This window comes from Mauremys reevesii, linkage group 4 (assembly GCF_016161935.1).
Source record: "Mauremys reevesii isolate NIE-2019 linkage group 4, ASM1616193v1, whole genome shotgun sequence".
Classification (NCBI taxonomy): Eukaryota; Metazoa; Chordata; order Testudines; family Geoemydidae; genus Mauremys; species Mauremys reevesii.
The window spans coordinates 117,412,021-117,432,348 of NC_052626.1; the positions used below are offsets into that span (position 1 = coordinate 117,412,021).

Consider the following 20,328-nt stretch of genomic DNA (forward strand, 5'->3'; position numbering starts at 1 on the left):
GATGGCTGCACTCTGCTCTTTATAAAGGAAAATAAACCTTTGTCTAGAGGAAGAATCACAATTCCAGACTCCGTATTTGGCTTGGCCACACCAAGGAGGGCAGGAAAGCAGTTTAGTGGCCAAAATAGGGATCCAAATAGCTCTGTGGTCAGGACTGGCTCTATAGTTTTCGCCGCCCCAAGCAGCGCACCGAATTGCCGCGGACGGCAGGGGCAGTCCATGTGCCCTTAGGGCGGCAGGTGGGTTTCCGCAGCGGCGGCGGCAGCAATTCGGCGGCAGCTTCTATGTTTAGCTAACAGCAGACAGCTAAATATAGAAGCTGCTGCCGAATTGCTGCCACCTCGGAAACGCGCCTGCCGCCCTAAGGGCACACGGACTGCCCCTGCCATCCGCGGCGGCAATTCAACTGCTGCTAGGGGCAAAACAACAGGGACTGCCGCCCCTTGCAGAATGCCGCCCCAAGCACCAGCTTGGAATGCTGGTGCCTGGAGCTGGCCCTGTCTGTGGTGATAAGCTGGTCTAAGACTCCTAAGGATGAGCTTGCGTTGGGGCTCATGGATCGGTGTGGAGTTGCTGCCCTTAGTGCACCACCCTGGGTTCCTGCACTGCTTAGACTAGGAGATGCCCTGGTGCCACTGTAGCAGGGGTAGGCAAACTTTTTGGCCCGAGGGCCACATCTAGATGGAGAAATTGCATGCAGGGCCATGAATGCAGGGCTGGGGCAGGGGGTTGGGGTGCAGAAGGGAGTGTGTGGGGGAGTGCGGGGTGCAGGAGGAGGCTCAGGGCAGGGGGTCGGGGTGCAGGATGTGGCACGGGGCTTGGCAGGGTTTTGGGGGCTCAGGGCAGGGGGTTGGGGTGCAGCAGGGGGCTCAGGGCAGGGGGTTGGGGGTGCAGGAGGGGTTCGGGGTGTGGGCTCTGGCCCAGTGCTGCTTACCTCAAGCAGCTGTAGGTGGCAGCGGCATGCAGCGGGGATAAGGCAGGCTCCCTGCCTGCCCTGGCCCCGTGCTGCTCCTGGAAGTGGCCAGCATGTCCAGCAGTGGCTCCTGAGGCTGGGGCAAGCGGCTCCGCCACATGCTGCCTTTGCTTGTGGGTACCACCCTGGCTGCGGTTCCACATTCCCAGCCAACGGGAGCTGCAGGAGGCAGTGCCTGCAGGTGAGGGCAGTGCACAAAGCCCTCTGCCCCCCTCTCTTTCCCAGGGGCCGCAGAGACGTGGTTCTGGCCGCTTCTGGGAGTGGCATGGGGCCAGGGCAGGCAGGGAGCCTGCCTTAGCCCCACTGCGCCACAGGGCTGGCAATCCTGTGGGCCGGGCCGGGGCAGATCTGTCCCACAGGCCGTCGTGTGCCCTCCCCTGCACTATAGGAACTGGCAAATCAGAGCTACTGGAACTGCAGTATTGCAATAGGAACAGGGGATACCATGGTACTGTTACATAAAGAATGGATTGGCAGTGATTGTGTAACCAGTTTAGGAGAACGTGGGTCTTTGTCTCCCTCTAGTGGCATAGGATGCTTATGTGTCTGCTACCCCCTCCGACCAGGAGATTTAGCTCTTTAGCTCAGGGGTTGGCAACCTTTCAGAAGTGGTGTGCCGAGTCTTCAGTTACTCACTCCAATTTAAGGTTTCGCGTGCCAGTAATACATTTTAATGTTTTTAGAAGGTCTCTTTCTATAAGTCTATAATATATAACTAAACTATTGTTGTATGTAAAGTAATTAAGGTTTTTAAAATGTTTAAGAAGCTTCATTTAAAATTATATTAAAATGCAGAGCCCCCCAGACAGGTGGCCAGGACCCGGGCAGTGTGAGTGCCACTGAAAATCAGCTCGCGTGCTGCCTTCGGCACCCGTGCCATAGGTTGCCTACCCCTGCTTTAGCTCAAGGAGTAGATGCTGGAGCTGAAGATTGTTGGGTTCAAACCCTACTGTTGTCTGATTCGGGTATATTGGTTATAATTGTTTTACTGGTAGGGCAAATGCTGAGTTTTAAGGGGGTTTGCAGCATTACACCTTCACTTCTGCCACGTGGGACCTGGTGACTGGGAACTCAGCAAATCAAAGGTGAACAAGGTGCAGGGTGAGATCAGAGCAGAAAAGTGTCCAGAAATGTGCTACATTAGAGTCTAAATCATCTGCAGCATTAGGGTCACCCTCAGCCTCCAGTGGGGGCTAGCTGCAAGAGGTCACCTCAGATGAGCTTACACAGCAGCCAAATGCCATTCCCCACCACCACTGGGGCTGAAGATGCCTTGGAGGTCAGTTCTCACCTAAATATAAAAGGATCCTGGGAAGTTTTCAGTTCTACACCTGAGTTGCCACTACACATGTCCTAAGGCCGTGGTTTTATAGCAACTCATTCACTTCAACAGCCAAACTCCCATTGACGTCAGTAGGAGCAGGGGAGGCCAATGCCAGCCCATTCCCATTCATTTGTGCATGGCCAGCATGGGGCTGAGGTGTGGAACAGCACGGCCTCCACTGCTGGTTAGAGCAGGCACAGCTGAATGAGAGCTCATTCTCATGCAGAATTAGTGCGGGTAACAAAGGGGTGGCTGGGAGCCAGAGTCATTTGTGAGGATCTGGACAGTCAAGTCTCTCTGTATTCCACTGAATGAAGAGTCCCTCCTGCTCTGTGACCTGGCCTGTTTTTCCTTGCTCTGGCAGGAACCAAGCAAGGGACACTTCCTGCTCTTAAAGCCTGACAGCGGATATTGCTTTTCATTTTGTGGAGGCAGCATAACCCCCAGCAATGCCTCTCCTATGGGACTGCTGCCTCATAACACCTATTTGTAGGATCCCCACCTACAGGGCTCCACAGGATGGACTGTCTGTCCCAGAAACCCACCTATTCAATGATCCTCTTTTCCCAATGACACCATTTCCCCAGCAGGACCAGTGCTTGTAGCATTTTAACTTCAGTAGGTAGGTGTGGGACCAGCATTGGGGCCTGGACATATCAGTGATTACCTTTGAAAATGGGCCCCCAAAGATGGGGAGTGGGGGTTCCCCAGCATTTAGCCTCCTTTCTCCTGTGTCATTACAGCACGTTAGACTCTCCTGCACTAAAGCAGTGGGTGATCCCAGCCCATCACTTTGGGATCCAGTGGGATTCTAGGAAATCATTCTGGCAGGGCCTGTCTTGTCTTTCAGCAGCCCCCTGGAAGGGGTAGATGTGACTGTTCTCCTGGGTGCATCATTATCTCCTTATTGGTATTGTCCTATTTAAACATCCTCTCTTCCTGAGAGCAGGGTGGTCTTTCTTGCCTCAGTACTGTTTTACTCCTCCTAAGCCTGTTTCCCCTCCAGCTGCAAAAGAAACATTACCTTTTCCACCTGGAGCTTCCATGCATTTGCCTTCCCCACGTGGGAGGGTTAGCCCTAATGGGGAGGCAAGTTAGCTTCCTACAGGCCTGGAGGAAGTGCCAAGAGTGAACTCTCCTGTTGAGTGCATCTAGATCCCTGCTGGGGTCAGACTTACCCAGCAGCTGGGGCTTGATTTGATTAATGAGGGTAATTATCTGGAGGAAGAGACCACACACACACACACTCAGGCTGGGAACATGGGCAGACTCCACCCCATGCTAGCACAGGAACAGAGGGAAATCATTCAGAGACTGTGAGTGATGGGTCAGCCTCCAGTACAGCTCTCAGGCCTGCCTTAAACTGTCCCAACACCTGGCTGCTGTGAGCCATTGCAGAGGCACAGCAGATCTACCATAGCCTGTCCCTTGTCCAGCCTGCCCATGCCCTGCCTCGCCATGCCTGTTGTGCCTGGTGCTCGTGCAGTGGCAGGGTAGAGGGGCACAGCTGGAGTATGGACCTTCTCTGCCAGGTTTAGTCCTTGGGAAGGGAAGCGATCTCAGGGTGGCCCTATGGCCTTTTTGTGCCAGCTGGGCTAGTGCAAAGAGACCCTGCGCAAGAATGAATGAAGCCCTTATTCCACCAAGAGGGGACTGAGACTAAGCTCTGAGAGGTTTCCAGTTGACAGACACTAGCCAGAAACAGATGGGCTGTGCCTGCTCCTTCCGTTCCAAAGTATCCCTCTGAGTTCAACTGAACCTTGACTGAAAGACGCTGCTTTTCTCCCGAGCAGAAATGAAATCGGACGCAGACCCCTGGGGCCACTTTCATGATGGTTCCTCCTAGAAGACTGAGGAACATCGGCTGGTGCAGCTGTTGTCCTCCCCACAGAGCGCCTGCATGTTCCTGGAGAGAGTATGGCAGTCCCCTGCCAGCGAGTGCCGATCTTGCACTGGGCACACTGCCTACCGTAATGCCAATAAGGTACCGTGTGTGCCGCTGCAGAGCCTCGCTGGAAAAGCAGGTGTAAGTCACAACCAGCAGATATGTTAGATTGTCCATTCCATGTCCCTCAGCCCAGTGCGTGGCTATTCCCTCTGCAGCATACCACCTGGTGTTTGGTCCTAGTGTGAGACATCCCAACCACTGAGTCTCCGTCCACTTCCCTCAGGATTGTTACAGCTTAATCTGCTATCCAAACTTGTGCATCTTCGCAGGCCTAGAGTTTCACCTGGGCTCAGATTGGTACAAAACAACCACTCTTCAGCCTTTCCTTCCTCCTCCTCTGGCACTGTCCCACAGGGAAGGCTCAGGAGTGTTGTGCCCCCTCCCCTGCCCCCCATCTTGCTTCACACCATGCACAGTGTTTCCATGGTAACGTTAACGGTGCACCTTAGAATGCTTTTAATCAATCAAAATACAGATTGAACTGTCAGGATTCCCCTTTGGGAAAGGAAATAAAAACAGGGATTTAAGTAAACACTGGTTTAGAAGGGGTTTGGTGTGAAGGGTTGGAGGTTCATACTGATCCTAAAGCGGGGGTGATAGAGGGTCCAATACCCACCTTGGGCTTAACTGTTCCCACAGTCACACCCTTGGACTCCTACATCTACGGGTTTGCATGGGGCATAGGTCAGGGCAGAATTTGGTCCTGAGCCTGTAAAGGCCCAGTTCTACCCTCAAATACATGGGTGACACACCCTTGTAATCCCATCAATTCCTAGCTCCCTTGCTGTGTCTCTCTGCCTGTAGTTCCCTCTCGCCTGTCTGTGGCAGTTGGTATGTTCATGGCAGACCTGAGGGGGTATCAAATGGAATAAAATTCATGAATTTCTTCCCTATTCAAAATGGCCACCATTTCCCCTGCCTTTCCATAGGGCTGAAGAAATAGGCTGCGTTTGGTCAAGCTGGCTGTCGTTTCCCTCCAGCTTTTGAGTGTGGAGGCTGGGCTGTAGTAAAGATGGCTACCAGCCAGTGCCGATGTCTTTCAGTCATTGTCCTTTTCCCTTGTGACCTGCCTGAGTCCCTCAGGCTTTATTCGTTCTTATTGCCACCAAGGTGACTAGTAGTTACTGAGTAAGAAGGGATGGTGCGGGGCAGCTGGGGAGTTACTCCAGCAGGTTGGGCTGGAGGTTGTCTCTGGCAGACCTCTGCTGTTAGACAACTCTGGGGTGAGATGGTGGGTGAGCTCCCAGAGTGTATGTCACCTGCTGGTCTGTGCCACAGCAGTCGGTAACCCTAGAGGTATGTGTGTGTTTGGGGAGGAAAGTGGGGGAAGGGAGACACTAAAGGAAATCTGGCTTCCACTCTTGCATGGTTCTTTTGTCCAGGATGCTTTGGAAATTCTGTCCTGTGATCAGGGCTGGTGCCAGTGTGGCTGCTGGGATTCCTGAGATGAGAGCTGGAGGGGATGGTTATAGTTGGCAGCACTCTGACTTCTGAGCTTGCTGGGGCAGCCCTGGGGACAATTAGTACCTTCAGACACAGCCAAGTCCTTCCCTCCCTGGAAATAGCTGGGAAGGAAATCAGAAAGAAAACTGTCTGTGCCTGTGCAGGAGCAAGTGGGGTGGGGAGGGATAGCTCAGTGGTTTGAGCACTGGCCTGCTAAACCCAGGGTTGTGAATTCAGTCCTTGAGGGGTCATTTAGGGAACTGGGGTGTGAAAAGAAAAAGAAACTGTCTTGGGAGTTGCCCTGCTTTGAGCAGGGGGTTGGACTAGATGATCGCCTGAGGTCCCTTCCAACTGTGATATTCTATGAAACAGGCAGGAAGGCTACCAGGGCTGTACTGATTCCTGTGAAGACAGCAAGGGCCTTGTTCTGATCTCACATCATCCTTACAGCTGTCTCTCTCTCTTGGTGGATTTACACCAGCATAAATGGGAGGAGAATCAGCCCTGGGGACTCTTCTGCAAGCTGGCACTGAAGGTCCAAGTCCCCAGGTCAGAGAACAGGAATGGATCAAACAGACTTTTTATAGGCCCAGAGAGCAGGAATGCAAGGGCGTCCTCACTACAGGCCTAACAATAAGCTCAGTGAACATCTGGAGTCACTCCACTGAAGGTCATGGAGTTACTCTAGATTTATACCTGTGTGGGTGAGATCAGAACTGGGCCCTTTGGCATGTAATTTGTAGCTGAGAATCAGTCACTCATGCCCCCCAGTACAGAGGGCTGAGTCTAGAAATATCACTGTTCCCCCACCCCACCCCCGGTGATGTATCCGTGCAGGGGCAGGCATGGGGGCCAGTGTTCTCTTTGGTTTTGCTTTCCTCAGAGTGCTCTTCACATGGGGTCCATCATCCCCTATGCTTTGTACTCACTCCTCAGATGAGCTGTGTGAGTGGAATTCTCCTTGCAGCTTGTCATAAGCAATTGAGTGATGTGTAGATCTCCTTCCCTGGGAGCAGAGGCCACCACACTCCCAGCCCCTGCCAGCAGGGGGCATGGGTGCTACACCAGTAATTGGACATGCAGCTGCTGCAGAGGTGGCAGCATTTCAGTGGTAAACCAGCTTACCGCCCCATTCACAGAGCATTTTGTAGAATGCTTGGAGATCCTTCAGGTGCTGTGTACATGGAAAGTGATTTATTAATCTGAATTGTGATAGATTGTGACTTCTCCTGGGCAAGGACTGTCGCTCATGCTCTGTACAGCACCTAGCACAATGGGGCCTCTTAGTATAATAGTAGTCATAATCAACAAAGAGTCCTGTGGTATCTTATAGACTAACAAATGTATTGGAGCATAAGCTTTCGTGGGTGAATACCCACTTCGTTAGACACCTGATAATAGTAGTGTAATAATAGCTCTGTTATTTTCCATTCCCCCACTAGGTGGCACTATAGATGAGGCATACACAGCTCCCACAGATTGACAGAGCCAGAAGAGTACCCAGAAGCCACCTACTACAGGACAGGCCCAACAAAGAAAATAACAGAACACACTAGCCATCACCTACAGCCCCCAGCTAAAACCTCTCCAGCGCATCATCAAAGATCTACAACCTATCCTTAAAGATGATCCCTCACTCTCACAGATCTTGGGAGACAGGCCAGTCCTTGCTTATAGACAGCCTCCCAACCTGAAGCAAATACTCACCAGCAACCGCACACCATATAACATAAACACTAAACCAGGAACCTATCCTTGCAACAAAGCCCGATGCCAGCTCTGTCCACATATCTATTCAAGTGACACCATCATAGGACCTAATCACATCAGCCATGCCATCAGGGGCTCGTTCACCTGCACATCTACCAACGTGATATATGCCATCATGTGCCAGCAATGCCCCTCTGCCATGTACATTGGCCAAACCGGACAATCTCTACGCAAAAGAATTAATGGACACAAATCTGACATCAGGAATCATAACATTCAAAAACCAGTGGGAGAACACTTCAACCTCTCTAACCACTCAGTGACAGACTTGAAGGTGGCAATTTTGCAACAAAAAAACTTCAAAAACAGACTGCAAAGAGAGACTGCTGAACTTGAATTAATATGCAAATTAGACACAATTAACTCAGGCCTAAACAGAGACTGGGAATGGTTGGGTCATTACACTAATTGAATCTATTTCCCTATGTTAAGTTCTCCTCACACCTTCTATGGGTCATCTTAATTATCACTTCAAAAGTTTTTTTTCTCCTGCTGATGATAGCTCATCTCAATTAATTAGACTCTTCCTGTTGGTATGCATACTTCCACCTTTTCATGTTCTCTGTATAAATATCTCCTGTCTGTGTGTTCCATTCTATGCATCCAAAGAAGTGAGCTGTAGCTCATGAAAGCTCATGCTGAAATAAATTTGTTAGTCTCTAAGGTGCCACAAGTCAGCTTGGTTACATGTTAGGGTGTGATACAGAGTGATCCTATAGGGATAGGCAGCTCGTTATAAATTTCAGGAAGTTGTAAATTAAGTCCCTTAACTCCATTTCTTTCTCTCTTAAAATGCAGTGTCCAATGTTAGGGAACTGTGTGGTTCGGGTCCTGGCTACCCAAGAAACAGCCTCTCCTCCTGCTCCATCCTGATAACCTGCTTTACCTACTTATAGGGTTTTTTCACCTAACTCTTTAGCACAGCACAGAGAATGGTTCCTGCTGCTGGCTCTCTGGATGCCTGACCTTGGAACATGGGCAGTGGGGTCTGCACTCTCTGCTGGCATGGCTGCAGAGTAGGGACAAAGGCCCCTCCGGGCTGTAGCCAGTCTGGTACTCAAAGAATACAGAGGACTTACAAGGAACAAAGTAGGCTCCTTCTGCAGTGGGGACTGGGGAGAAGGACAGAGAGACAGTGAAGGGAATTGGCCACTGACTCTACAGGAAAGGAAATTGGGTTGTAAACTGTACAGAGTACGGACAAACTCCCTGATATAGTCATCGGAATGTGCAAAATGCCCTGAAATGTGCAAAATGCCCAGGGCAGCCTGGTTTTTAACCCTCCTAAGTAAAGGCAGGAGATTGCCACCACACCCTTAACTCTGACCCCCTCGTGCATCTGCATTAGAACGAAAGACCTTGTTGTATGGTTGCACAATGCACAGGCCCAATTTTCTGCTCCCCTAGTCCAGCATCAATCAGAGGTAACCACTGAAGTCTATGGTCTTACAGCTGTGTGGAGCTGACATAAGTGAAAAACTAATCAGGCTCCCAGCAGGGTCACTGCCACAGGAGTGTGTTGTAAAAGAGAGAGTGGTTATTAATAGAGAAAGTGGCAGTAGATGGTACTCAGGCATGCACCACACAGTTCTTGGGCTTTGTAGGACCAATAAAACTACATATTGGTGAGTGCAACACTGCTTTACGTGCATCTCTAGTTAACAGTCCCTAGTTCTCGCCAGTTACCACACACTGGCACCAAAGACAGCCTGTTTTCCTAGGCCTAGAGTACAAAATAGCCTTGCTGTCTCAGACACGGTGCAACGGCCTGTATTGATAAATGTGGGCTCTCCCTAGCTAATCATGGTTTTCCAGGCACAAACAGAATGCATAGAGAATGACCAAACAAGAAAAAAGGACACAGTGTGCGTGTGTGAGATCTGAAACCGTGCACTGAGCTGAACGCCACATGGCTGCTAATCTCTGCAGATTTAGAAATGTAAAGGTCACCCCAGGTACACAGCTACAGTAGATACATCTTATTTGTCACATCACCCTGCTATCACAGTTCACTGCAATATGCTTGTTGGCTGAACATTTTTGAGCAGTTACCTTGCCTGGGGGCTTTCCATAGCCGACAGCCAGATGCTCCAGGTTTTACCTGTCGGATCCTGTCTCCAGGCAGCCAGATCCACCCTGAGAATCAGGAGACTATTGCAGGGGGACAAAGTGGTCCAGGAAGTGGCTGAGAACATGTCTATGTGGAGCTGGCGGATGTGGGCGTTCTCGCACAGGATCCAGAAGAGAGTTACCTTTGCCAGCTCTTCTCTCTGCTGGGAGGTGTAGCTAATATGTAGTGCCTAGCTAAATAATGCTGACATAAGCACCCCTTCCCTGTAATAAATCCTGGGTGGCCTGAGGAATCTGAGGAAGCTAATGCTGTGATCACCCAGCGCTGGAATTCTGAGCTGGCATTTGGGGACTGAATGACGAAGTGCTGCTTTGTCACAGGACCTCTCACCTGTCCCCATCAAACAGAGCCTAGAACTGCTTCCCTAGCAGGCAGGCCAGGAGCTCACCCACCTGATGTGTATTACACTAAGGATGGGTGGATGGCTGTGCCATTGCTCCCGCCCTGGGGCCAGCATTAAAGGTTTGATTTTCAGAGGTGCCAAGCCACCTGCACCTGCCACTGAAGTGAATCAGAGTTCTGGGAGCCCTGTGATTTCCAGGCAAAGGGCCATTCCCTGCCAGCTGCAGTCTGATCCTAGCATTAGTTTCTGTTTGCTGTATAAGCTTTATCAGAGGTTTCCCAAGGTCAGGGCTGCTCTTATATAAATCTACGTGTGCATTAACTTGGCGTAGTGTGTAGCATTCTCGGCCCGTCTCTGATAAGAGCAGGGTCTGCCGAGCAGGGAGGTGTGAGAGAACAGCTGAGAAATATGTGGTGGCAACTATGGGTCTGATGCAATGCTCACTGATGTCAGGGGAAATCTGTCTGCTGGCTTCAATAGGAGTTGGGTGTGGTCCTGAATAAGGGATGCCATGCCATGGGTTGGGCAGCTCCAAACTGTTGCCCTGATTTGGAGATATGCACGGATAATCTTGCAGGTCTCCTGGTAGCAGCATTCCTCACTCCAGGTGGGGCTGAGCTGGTGGACAGCTGCAGGGACTCTCTCATTCTCCCTCAGGAACACAGCTGCCAGGACCTGTATTCCTAAATGCTCATCAGATCTCGAGTGCCCTGGGGAGGGAAGAGGCTATTAAAGCAGGAATTCTAATATCATTTCAGTGAAATCCTCAGCGCTGAAAGCCAGCTCCTCCCATGTGCTGCTGACTTGACAGGAGCACCTAGACCAAGATTGCACTCTGCAGGCCATTGCACAGATAGAATAAATCACCCATTTTGGGGGCAGAAACAAAGCATGCTGTGGAGGGACACCTAGCCAGAGCTAGCAAGAGGAGATGGAACCCAGCAGAAAAGCCAAACTGGAAAGGAGAAAGCAGGTGGGAGCATTGGCTCTTAGAGGATAGAAGGCAGCCCAAAACCAGGATAGAAAGTCTTCCATGGGGCACCCATGTTACAGACTTAGAATGTGCCCCGAGACATCCCTTAGGACAGCCATGGGGTGGAGCATGCAAAGCAGGTCCTGTACAGGGCAGCCATTGTATTAGAGAGGCCATTCGAGAATCCCAATTAGAAGCACAAATGGAGCACGTGGGGGAGAGAGACATTGCTGGGAAGAGAAGGAGAAGCTCCAGAATCAGGAAGAATTTGGGGAATTTCATTCCAAAAGGGACTGTAGTTATTTAAAGCATGTGTTGGAACAGCAGCCAAACCGGACATATACTGCTATCCTGCCATACTGTCCTGAGCGTCTCCTACCTGCTACAAAGCAGGAAACATCAGACATGTTAGTGGGAGCACAGGGGTTCCTAGTCAAGACGCAGGAATTGGGGGATTTCTTCTCAGTGCAGGGCAGGAGGGGAGGCCCCCCACTCCCATCAGAGTACTTCAGGTTCCCAGCCAGGAGCGCAGCTCGTGGGTGAAGTTGCAGAGTTCCTTGGCCAGCCACGAGGCTGTGCTGCCATCCATGAAGGAGGTGATGCTGTTCAGCTGCTCCCGAGGCTGCAGCTGTCCTAGGAGGAAGCTAGATCCACCAGTGCTGTAGGCAGGTGAGGAGCAGATTAAGGGTGGGCTCTCTATCCTGCCCCCACCCAGATGGTGATCGTCTGACAGGGAAAACATGATAGTAAATTCCCTATGGCCCAGAGACACAGTGACAGCAATGAAGAGATTTCAGTGCCAGGGGTGTATTCCCTATGGTCATTCCAGGGGAGAGAGCACAGGTCCCTTTTCACAGAGTCACAGAACCTAGATTTGCGTTATGACTACTGTTAGCATACTGTTCTTTCTGTTGTTACTGAGTGCACTGAGACCCATTTGCTCTGGCCATTTGCCTGAGCACAGGGCCTGTGCAGTTGAAGGCACAGTGTGCCTGGATAGGGAAGAGTTAGTGGAGCCTTGGGAACAGTCTGTTCCATCCACAAAACAGGTGGTGCTGACGCTCTGGGGAGTCAGGTCTATGTCATGGTCAATCCACTGGCCCCACTCCACAAGCCTGTGAACATAGTCGCTGTCCAGAGAGACATTCTCATTCTGCCTATGCAGGACCTCATGGGCGATCCAGTGCCCCTGGAGGAGCAGAGAGATGTGTGTGTGTGTGTGTGTGTCCAGTTACTAATGGACAACAAGCGGCTTGGCAGTCAGATACCTGACTCCAAATCTGGAGCAATTTTAATTGCATCTGAAACAGGGTGGCTTGCAGTGGGCTGGAGAACCTAGGGCTTCATTGGGCCACACTGCAAGATGATCCCCACCTGAGAGGAATCCCATGATTCCAATTGTAGCAGGGTGGTCCCCTGCTCCTGCCCTGAAGGGTTAAAAACAGCCCTGGAAGGGGCTGTGGCTTGAGAAAGCAGCTTTTAAGCTGGGCTGATTGGGAAGTGGCTGCAGCTGGGCCACGCCCCAATCAGGCCCAGCTGGCCCCTATAAGAAGGCCAGGGAAGCTAGAAGTGAAAGACAGTCTCTCTCTCCCCCCCCTTCAGAGAGAGAAGGGCCTGGCTGCAGGGAGCTTGAGACTGGTTACCTGAGTGAAGCAGGGCTGGGGAAAGACTGGGGAGCTCCAGCCTGGAAAGCCCCAGGCTGCGGCCTAGCGAAGGGCTAACAGGTACTGGGGGTTGCAGAGGGCAGCCCAGGGGTAGGCCAAAGCAGCAGGTCCAAACCCTCCTTGCCAGTGATGAATAGGCTGATACTGCAGTCTGCCCCAGGATGTGGGGCTAGACAATGACTGGCAGTAGCCATACACTGAGGCAAGGTGGGGATAGAGGGTGGGGGTTCCCTGAGGAGGGGAGACCCTGAGAGAAAGGGGTTACTGCTGGGGGCAGCACCCCATGTAAAAGGGCACCGGGTCCAGGGAGGGACATGAGGGCCAGAGGGCCTGCAGAGGGCGCTCCACTCACTGGCCTGCAGAGGGCGCTCCAGTGCTGGAATGAGCTAATTCCCCAGAGTCACCAGCAGGAGGCGCCGCAGGGGTGAGCAGACCCATTTACACCAATATAAAAGGCTGCAGTAAGCTGCAGGCAGGGGTGTGGATGAGAGAGTGTAAGTAGAGATCATTAGTGGTGAGAAGGCTGGCACTGAATTGGGGAGCTCAGGAGAGTGTGTGAAACTGAAGCTGGTGGAAACAGTGGCTGCTAGGAGCAAATGTGGCCCCTGCAGAGCCCTAACTAGGTAAGGCCTGTGAGGGGGAGTTAGAGAAGGGAAGATGAACTGAAAAGCTTCTGAGTTCTATTTGATAAACTCTGTTGCCAGCCTGAGGAGAACCGGGGAAGTGTGAATGGAAGGATTTGAGCTTAGCAGGTCACTGGTGACTGTGTCCTTAAAGAGGCCTGGATGAAGGAAAAATAGAGGTGGGAGGGCCAAAAAGGCAACCATAGCCACTAGGGGGCACGCAGGAGTCATAAGCAGGCACTGTGTTACATAACTCAACACAGCGGTCAGTAGCCCCCGGGCTTGGCTTGGCTCTCTTCAGCTGGATAAGACCACAGGAGGAGAAGCAACCTAACAATGCTGTTCGGAATAGCACTGGCATTTAATCGTGTTGATTACAGTAGTGCCTCACAGCCACCCAAGAATGGGCCCCCGTTGTGCTAGGCATTCACTAGAGCTGGGTGATGCCTTCTCAGCCAGGCACGGGTGTGACACGTGTTGCCTCTTTTCCTGTATGTCTTGTCTGTGAGCCACTTCAGATTGCCTTGGATGTATTTGTTATGTGACATCACTCCCCAGATGATTTCAGACAGTCACCGGTAGGTCTCCCTGTGAGCCATTCATTGTACATATGCAATATTTGAGCTTCAAGTTATGCCCATTTGATTGGACAAGGGGGGGAGCTCACATGGTATATTTCCATTCCCTGACTGAATCAGTGTGACTGTGAGATTTGCTTCCATGAGCATTCGCCAGCGTTCAGTTCAAGCTCGCTAGGCCCAGGCCTGTTCCTGAGGGTGAACTTGATGCTGGCAAAGGCACAGGAAGCAAACACAAAGGCACAAAGATATTTGAAGCAAAGTCATTTAAATGTTCAAATGCGGGTTTTTATGCTATTTGCCCAGCTCTAATAGAACTCAGTGACCTGCCCAGACGTGAACGAGCCTATACACCTCCCTAATAGCCAGACATACATGCTGTTCCTCTCTATACCTGTATGCACAGCACAATATGCACTAACAATATACACAAACACACCCACTGAGGTGCTTTTACGTAGAAACACAACCACTCACCCCATCATACATGCTCCTACTTGTAGATAGTGATCTCTCATTCTTGCACATCCACCCATAACTTCATATAGCTACACAGTCACACGCACCCATATAAACTCTAGTATGAATGAACCCCTTCCCCCATCGCTATACAGTACAACACCTGTCTGTGTGGGGTAAATACAGAGGAGAGGTACTAAGGGGATGGGGCCTGGGAAGCATGTGGTTACATGGCCAGTAAGTCTTCCTTGCCCTCACAGTTGGCTCTTTGTGAGATGCCTCTGCCCATTCCCACCTGGAGATGTCTCTCTCCCCACCCATTTTCACATACAACAGCTACCTGCTGCAACTACCATGTCTGGGTTTCATTCCAGTTTTAGGCACATTTTCAGAGTCTGCAGGGGGCAAAGCAGCCTTCTGTAGCGGAGAGCGACAGTGGGTGAATGTACTCATCATTCCTCCCAATCCACCTGGCTTGCACTGCGCCTGCCCCTTTGAAACTCTGGCCACGTTTCACCAGGCTAAGCACCTGCCCTTTGTGAATAAAAGCTTCCCAGCCATTTGTCCAAAATAGGTTGTTTGTTTGCATGTTTTGTGATAAAAAGTCTCTGGAGGGGAGGTGGAGCAGGGGAAGGTGTGCACATGTACAGTGTTTAGTTGCCTGCTGGTGCAGAAGGGGAGAGGGTGTTGGTGTGGGTGTGGGTGCCCAGTTGCATACAGGGATGGATTAAGGCAAGATCCCCAGATGTAGCACAAGACTGGGAGGGGGCATGATCCACAAAACTTGAATCAATGGACACGTGGCTGAAGGCTGCTACTAGAGAGATTTAGGAACCGCTGTTGGGGCTGGAGAGCAGCAATGAGCCATGGGAATGCAAAAGGTCCCAGTTCAAAGCTGATTCCGATTCCTGCCTCCCTGATTTTATTGCTGGATCTGGCCCCTCTGGCTCTTAGCTGGCCAGTGGCTGCTGCCTGCCCCTGAGTGCTGGCTGCAGATGTGCACTTGGAGGATTCCCTAGATGTACACGTGTCTGGATGAATGAATCCATCATTATGCATGCAGATGCACACGCACTAAAACGTAGCTCCTCCAGTCTGCAGTTTGGCAGGATCTCTTATTACCTCATTCCAACAAATGTCTCTCCTAACTTCTTCTGTAATGACCAGATGCACGTGCATGTGCATGCATATTCACATGCCTATGTGGGCATGGGCTTAGCTACGCACAGATACCCATGCACAACGCTTGGAGATATTACTCAAAGCCTCTCGAGTATGTGCATGTGTATATGTCCAAGGGCTCATGGCCATGCCTTTTTATGCATATACATCTGGCCAAAGCACCACCATTGTAGAAATTCAGGCCCAGGCTAGGGAAACCATTTGTAGGAATGAGGGACTGAGAAATCCTGCAGAATTGCAGGTGGGAGGACGCAAGTGGTCTGTTCTTGCCCAGCTCCCTATAATTCTGTTGCTTCGAAGGTTGTGACATATCAACTCAAGCCAAGTTTCTCATGTACCTGGCTGTTCTTAGCCCTGCTCTTGTGTATGGTGCCAAAACCTGCATCATGTACTTTAGACACCTCAAAGTTTTTGAAAGATACCCACAGCGTTGCCTCCGCAAGATCTTCCAAATCAAGTGGGATGACTGATGCACCAACATCAGTGTTCTGTCCCAAGCCAAAACCTCCAGCATTGAAGCTATGATCATCCACCACCAACTCCATTGGGCTGGTCATGTTCTTTGAATGCCAGAAAATCAACTCCCAAAGTAGGTCATGTTCTCACAACTGAGCCAGGGCCAATGGATGCAGGGCAGGCAAAAAAAGCACTTCAAAGACACCATCAAAGCCAACATGAAGAAGTGCAATATTGAAATAAACTCATGGGGAAACCTAAGCCCTCAACTGACCAAAATGGAAAAGGACCTTGTGGCAAGGATCCCAGTATGTTGAGATCCAATGGAGACACAGGAAAGGAGGAAAGAATGTGCCGCAGCCTGACTTACCAATCAGATCTGCCCTTTCCATTGGGAAATGTCTTCCCCACTTGCGACAAAATCTGTGGATCCTGGGTCGGTCTCAATAACCGCCTGTGGAACCACCAGTGATAACTGTCTGGCTAGCATTTTAAGGAAATCTTCCTCAAACTCTAAGGGATTGTCAACAGTGATTCTGTGTGCATATTTTTAGGGCATGTTTGTGACCAAGTATGTTTGTGGATGGCTCTGGGCCGTGCATATTTTAATGTGTGCCAGCTTGCATGTGTGCGAATAATCTGGATTTGTTTACATAAAACTACCTCTCCAGGGCAGCCATTTCCTTCCCAATGCCCCATGGACTCTCAGAGCCCTGCTGGCTTTATTAAAGTGATTGGCATGAGATCAGTGCCAACTGTGTTCCCTGATGCCGGCGGGGGAAGAAGCAGAGCACACTAATAATTCACCTGAATCCACAGGCCACCTGTGATGCCCAATAACCCTAATCCCTCTGGAGAGAGGGGCTGCTGGATCCCAAACCAGCCTGGGGCATGAGAGAAACCATTGGGTCCCCAAAAGGGGTTCCACCCATGAGAACATCAGATTTCACCTTCAGCAGAGGGAAGGAGTGAAAAGAACACAGGGGTCAGCTGAATGTCTTGGGGCAATGAAAAACAAAAGAAGAAAGGCATTGGGTCAAAGGTTCAAACTAAGGGATCTGGAAGGGGACACCAAGCAAAAAAGCCCGGACACCTCCCTTTGCTCTGAAATCAAGGGAGTTAGTGGGTGGCATCCAGAGGCATGGTGCCCAGATCCATGAATGCAGATGTGCCAGGAAATTGGGCCCACAGTCACAGAGAACATCCTCAGCCAGCTTCCTCCTCCTGACTGGTAAGTGGCCATTTTGGCCAGTCCCAGGGGGAGGTTGGTGATGAGATTCCTGGGCTTACTGGGGATGGGATGTGAATAAACAGAAGGATGCAAGGAAAAGTGCAGCCAGAATCCCAAGAAGATGTTGTAGAGGAGACAGAAGAGGGGTGGTAACCTGACTGCAGGTAGACATGCACCAGTATCTTCTTCTGAGACGGTGCTTTTAGCAACTATAAATAAAGTCTCTTTTGGGAGCCAGCACCCTGGTCACTTAGAAGACACAGGAACGGCATAGTTAGAGTAGGAGGGAGTAAGGTAGTCTGGGTTTGAAGAGTTAGAGGGAGTCATTTGCACCTGTAAGGAGTCTGATGAACTAATGAGATAATTAGCTTGCCAGCTAGGAGAAGAAAGCAACTAGTATAAAAGGCTGGTGCAGGAAGGAGGCCCCTTTGATCTGTTGCTAAGTTGAGTTGTACCTAGAGCATAAGGCAAAACAATAATAAAGATGCACTTGATGGTACCCTGGTAAATTCACACAGCAGGAGGGCTTACCAGCCAGGGTTTCCCTTTACACTTAATCTCAGTGCAGGTGTATCAATGAACCATGCCAGCAACACGCCTGGGCTCACGGCTCCATGAAGGAGCCACCAATTTATACCCTTGGTGGTTTGTGGTACCAGGGTTTAATATAGGCCAGCCCACCTTACAGCCCTGGAAGCAGAAATCCTCTCTTCATCGACAGAACTGGCACAGCACAGACAGTGACAAGTTTAGCCCTTCCAGTGCTCTACCAATGTACCTCAGCCCTGACTTGAAGGAGCCACTTAATACCAGTTGTGATGTGGATACTGGCCCCACTAGGAAATGGACTGAATCCCACCATCTTGCTCTGCTTAGGCCACTAAACAGTCATCAGACGGTACCAACTTCAGTCATGAGGCTTCTGTATTAGATTTGAACTGTCATCCTAGCTAGTGAAACTCTTTGTATCTTCTTCCCAATCCCTGGAGCTCTTATCACTGCCATAGCTTTAAATGGTAGGGTCAGGGCTGGCTCCAGGCACCAGCCCAGCAAGCAGCTGCTTGGAGCAGCCAACGGTGAGGGGCGGCACGTCCGGGTCTTTGGCGGCAATTCGGCGGCGGGGTCCCTCAGTCCCTCTTGGAGTGAAGGACCAGCCGCTGAATTGCCACCAAATCCTGAAGTGGCGGCGGCAGAGCTGATCGCGATCGCGGCTTTTCTTTTTTTTTTGCGCTGCTTGGGGCGGCAAAAACCCTGGAGCCAGCCCTGGGTAGAGTACCCTGTGGATAGAGAGAACCCAAGTCTGCTCTGATTTACCTGGTTGCCATTAATGGGAGTTTCACCCATGTACCTGAGGGCAGCACAGAATGTGGGGTGACTTTTGAATGACGTCTGCGTCGGTATGTCTACACTGCTGTTGGGGGGTGTGTGTGTGTGTGGGGGGGGTGATTCCCAGCGCAGGTAGGTAGACTCACACTAGCTCAGCTTGGCCTAGCATGCTAAAAATAGCAGTGTGGACACTGCTGCTCAGGTGGTGGCTTGGGTTAGCCACCTGAGCTTGGGCCCAGGGGGTTGGGCAAGCTTGGCCTTGGGCGGCTAGCCCAAGCTGAGCTAGAGTGTCTACCTGTGCTGGGAATCACACCTCCCAGCTGCAGTGCAGACATATCTTGCTGTGCTCAGGGCTATGAGCATTTCTTTTCTGTTCACACTCAACTACCCATTTGCAGAGGGGTTGTATGAAAACGAGGGGCCCTCCTTGCTGGACTGTATAAAGTCTAATGAGTCCCTCAAGTGTTCTAAAGCCAGCAGGCAAAATCAAGAGAATTGACTCCTTTGTTTTCCCCTTTCCCTCACTCACCAATCCTCTTTTCCTGCCATAAAGAACATTCTTATCAAGATTTTGCATTAAGTTTGGGGATATTGCTTCATAAATCAGGTTTTAGGCTACCCCCTCCATCCCCAGGAGACTTTTAAGTAGAAAAGCACCCGCATGTGACTTTAACCTCTTCTTTCCAGGGCAATTCTTTCTTCTTCGACTCTTTGCCCCTAGTAGTAGTTTGTATCACCCCACACTGGGGAAAATACTCCCTGAGTGGTGAGGAGTGGCTATGCACACATGTTTTCTCCTACTGTGGGACTGGTGCTTTAGAGTGAGAGGTGACACTAGGGAGAACAGCAGTTCTGATCCCAGCTCAGCTACTAATTTACTGCTGCATGACTTTGGGCAGCCTTATAGCATCTGCTGTCTTAAGTAGTGTTAATATATATATATGCACAACCACATAAGTGCCTCTATGCCCAGGGGCAGCTCTAGCAATTTTGCCGCCCCAAGCACGGCGGCACGCCGCGGGGGGAGCTCTGGCGGTCGCCGGTCCCGTGGCTCCGGTGGACCTCCTGCAGACGTGCCTGCGGAGGGTCTGCTGGTCCCGCGGCTCCGGTGGAGCATCCGCAGGCATGCCTGTGGGAGGTCCACCCGAGCCGCGGGACCAGCGGACCTTCCGCAGGCACGTCTGCAGGAGGTCCACCGGAGCCGCCTGCCGCCCTCCCGGCGACAGGCAGAGCGCCCCCCGCAGCATGCCGCCCCAAGCACGCGCTTGGCGCGCTGGGGTCTGGAGCCGGCCCTGTCTATGCCTATGGCTTGATGCTGAGTCAGAACCAAGAGTGAGCACCATCTACTGAACTGCCAACCCCTGTGTTTTCTGAAGAAGTCTGTAATGCAAGTAATAACTACACCTAGCAATGCTGTTTGCAAGGTGAGAGTGATCTTGAGTGAAAAATGAGTGGTCCTGCAGTTGAGGCAGAGGGGACTAGGAATCAGTTAATCTGCATTTTACTTCCAGCCTACTACACACTTTCCTTTGTGACCTTGGGCAAGTCCCTTACCTTTCTGTGCTTTGGTTTCCTTATCTGCAAAATGGAGACCGTAATACTTCCCAACCTCATACCAGTGGGGTGAGATGCTCCGAGACTGTGACTACTGTACGTTATATCAAATATGATCATTTCACAGTCATCTGGGCCTCCCCGTGCCCTTGTTTCTTACCATCGCCTGTTGTATTGTAAGGTCTTTGGGGCTGTGACAATCTTATTACGCACAATGGGACCCTGATTTCTTACTGGCACTATTGTGTTACACATAAATACTAATAGTAATAATTAATGTGCACCATAGAAATACCACTAAATCCTGTATAACTTGGCCACATTTGTAGTTGGTTGGATTACTCCTTATA

General features: G+C 50.9%; 2 long non-coding RNA genes across 5 annotated transcripts in view; one reads left to right on the forward strand and one right to left on the reverse strand.

Annotated features, from left to right (window-relative positions):
• Positions 1–4,293: 4,293 nt before the first annotated feature.
• On the reverse strand, positions 4,294–11,823 carry LOC120403584. The gene is made up of 3 exons (XR_005597603.1): positions 11,285–11,823; positions 9,511–10,642; positions 4,294–5,810 (listed from the first exon to the last, which is right to left on the reverse strand). It is a non-coding gene; the product is annotated as an uncharacterized LOC120403584 (long non-coding RNA).
• Positions 10,613–20,328, forward strand: part of LOC120403582 — a 32,186-nt gene continuing 22,470 nt past the window's right edge. For 2 of the 4 annotated variants that reach the window (XR_005597602.1, XR_005597601.1), the window contains exon 1: positions 10,613–10,905. This is a non-coding gene — a long non-coding RNA (uncharacterized LOC120403582). Of the gene's footprint in view, positions 10,906–12,568; positions 12,630–20,328 lie in introns of those variants that run through there. The other 2 variants (XR_005597600.1, XR_005597599.1) reach the window with 1 other exon arrangement.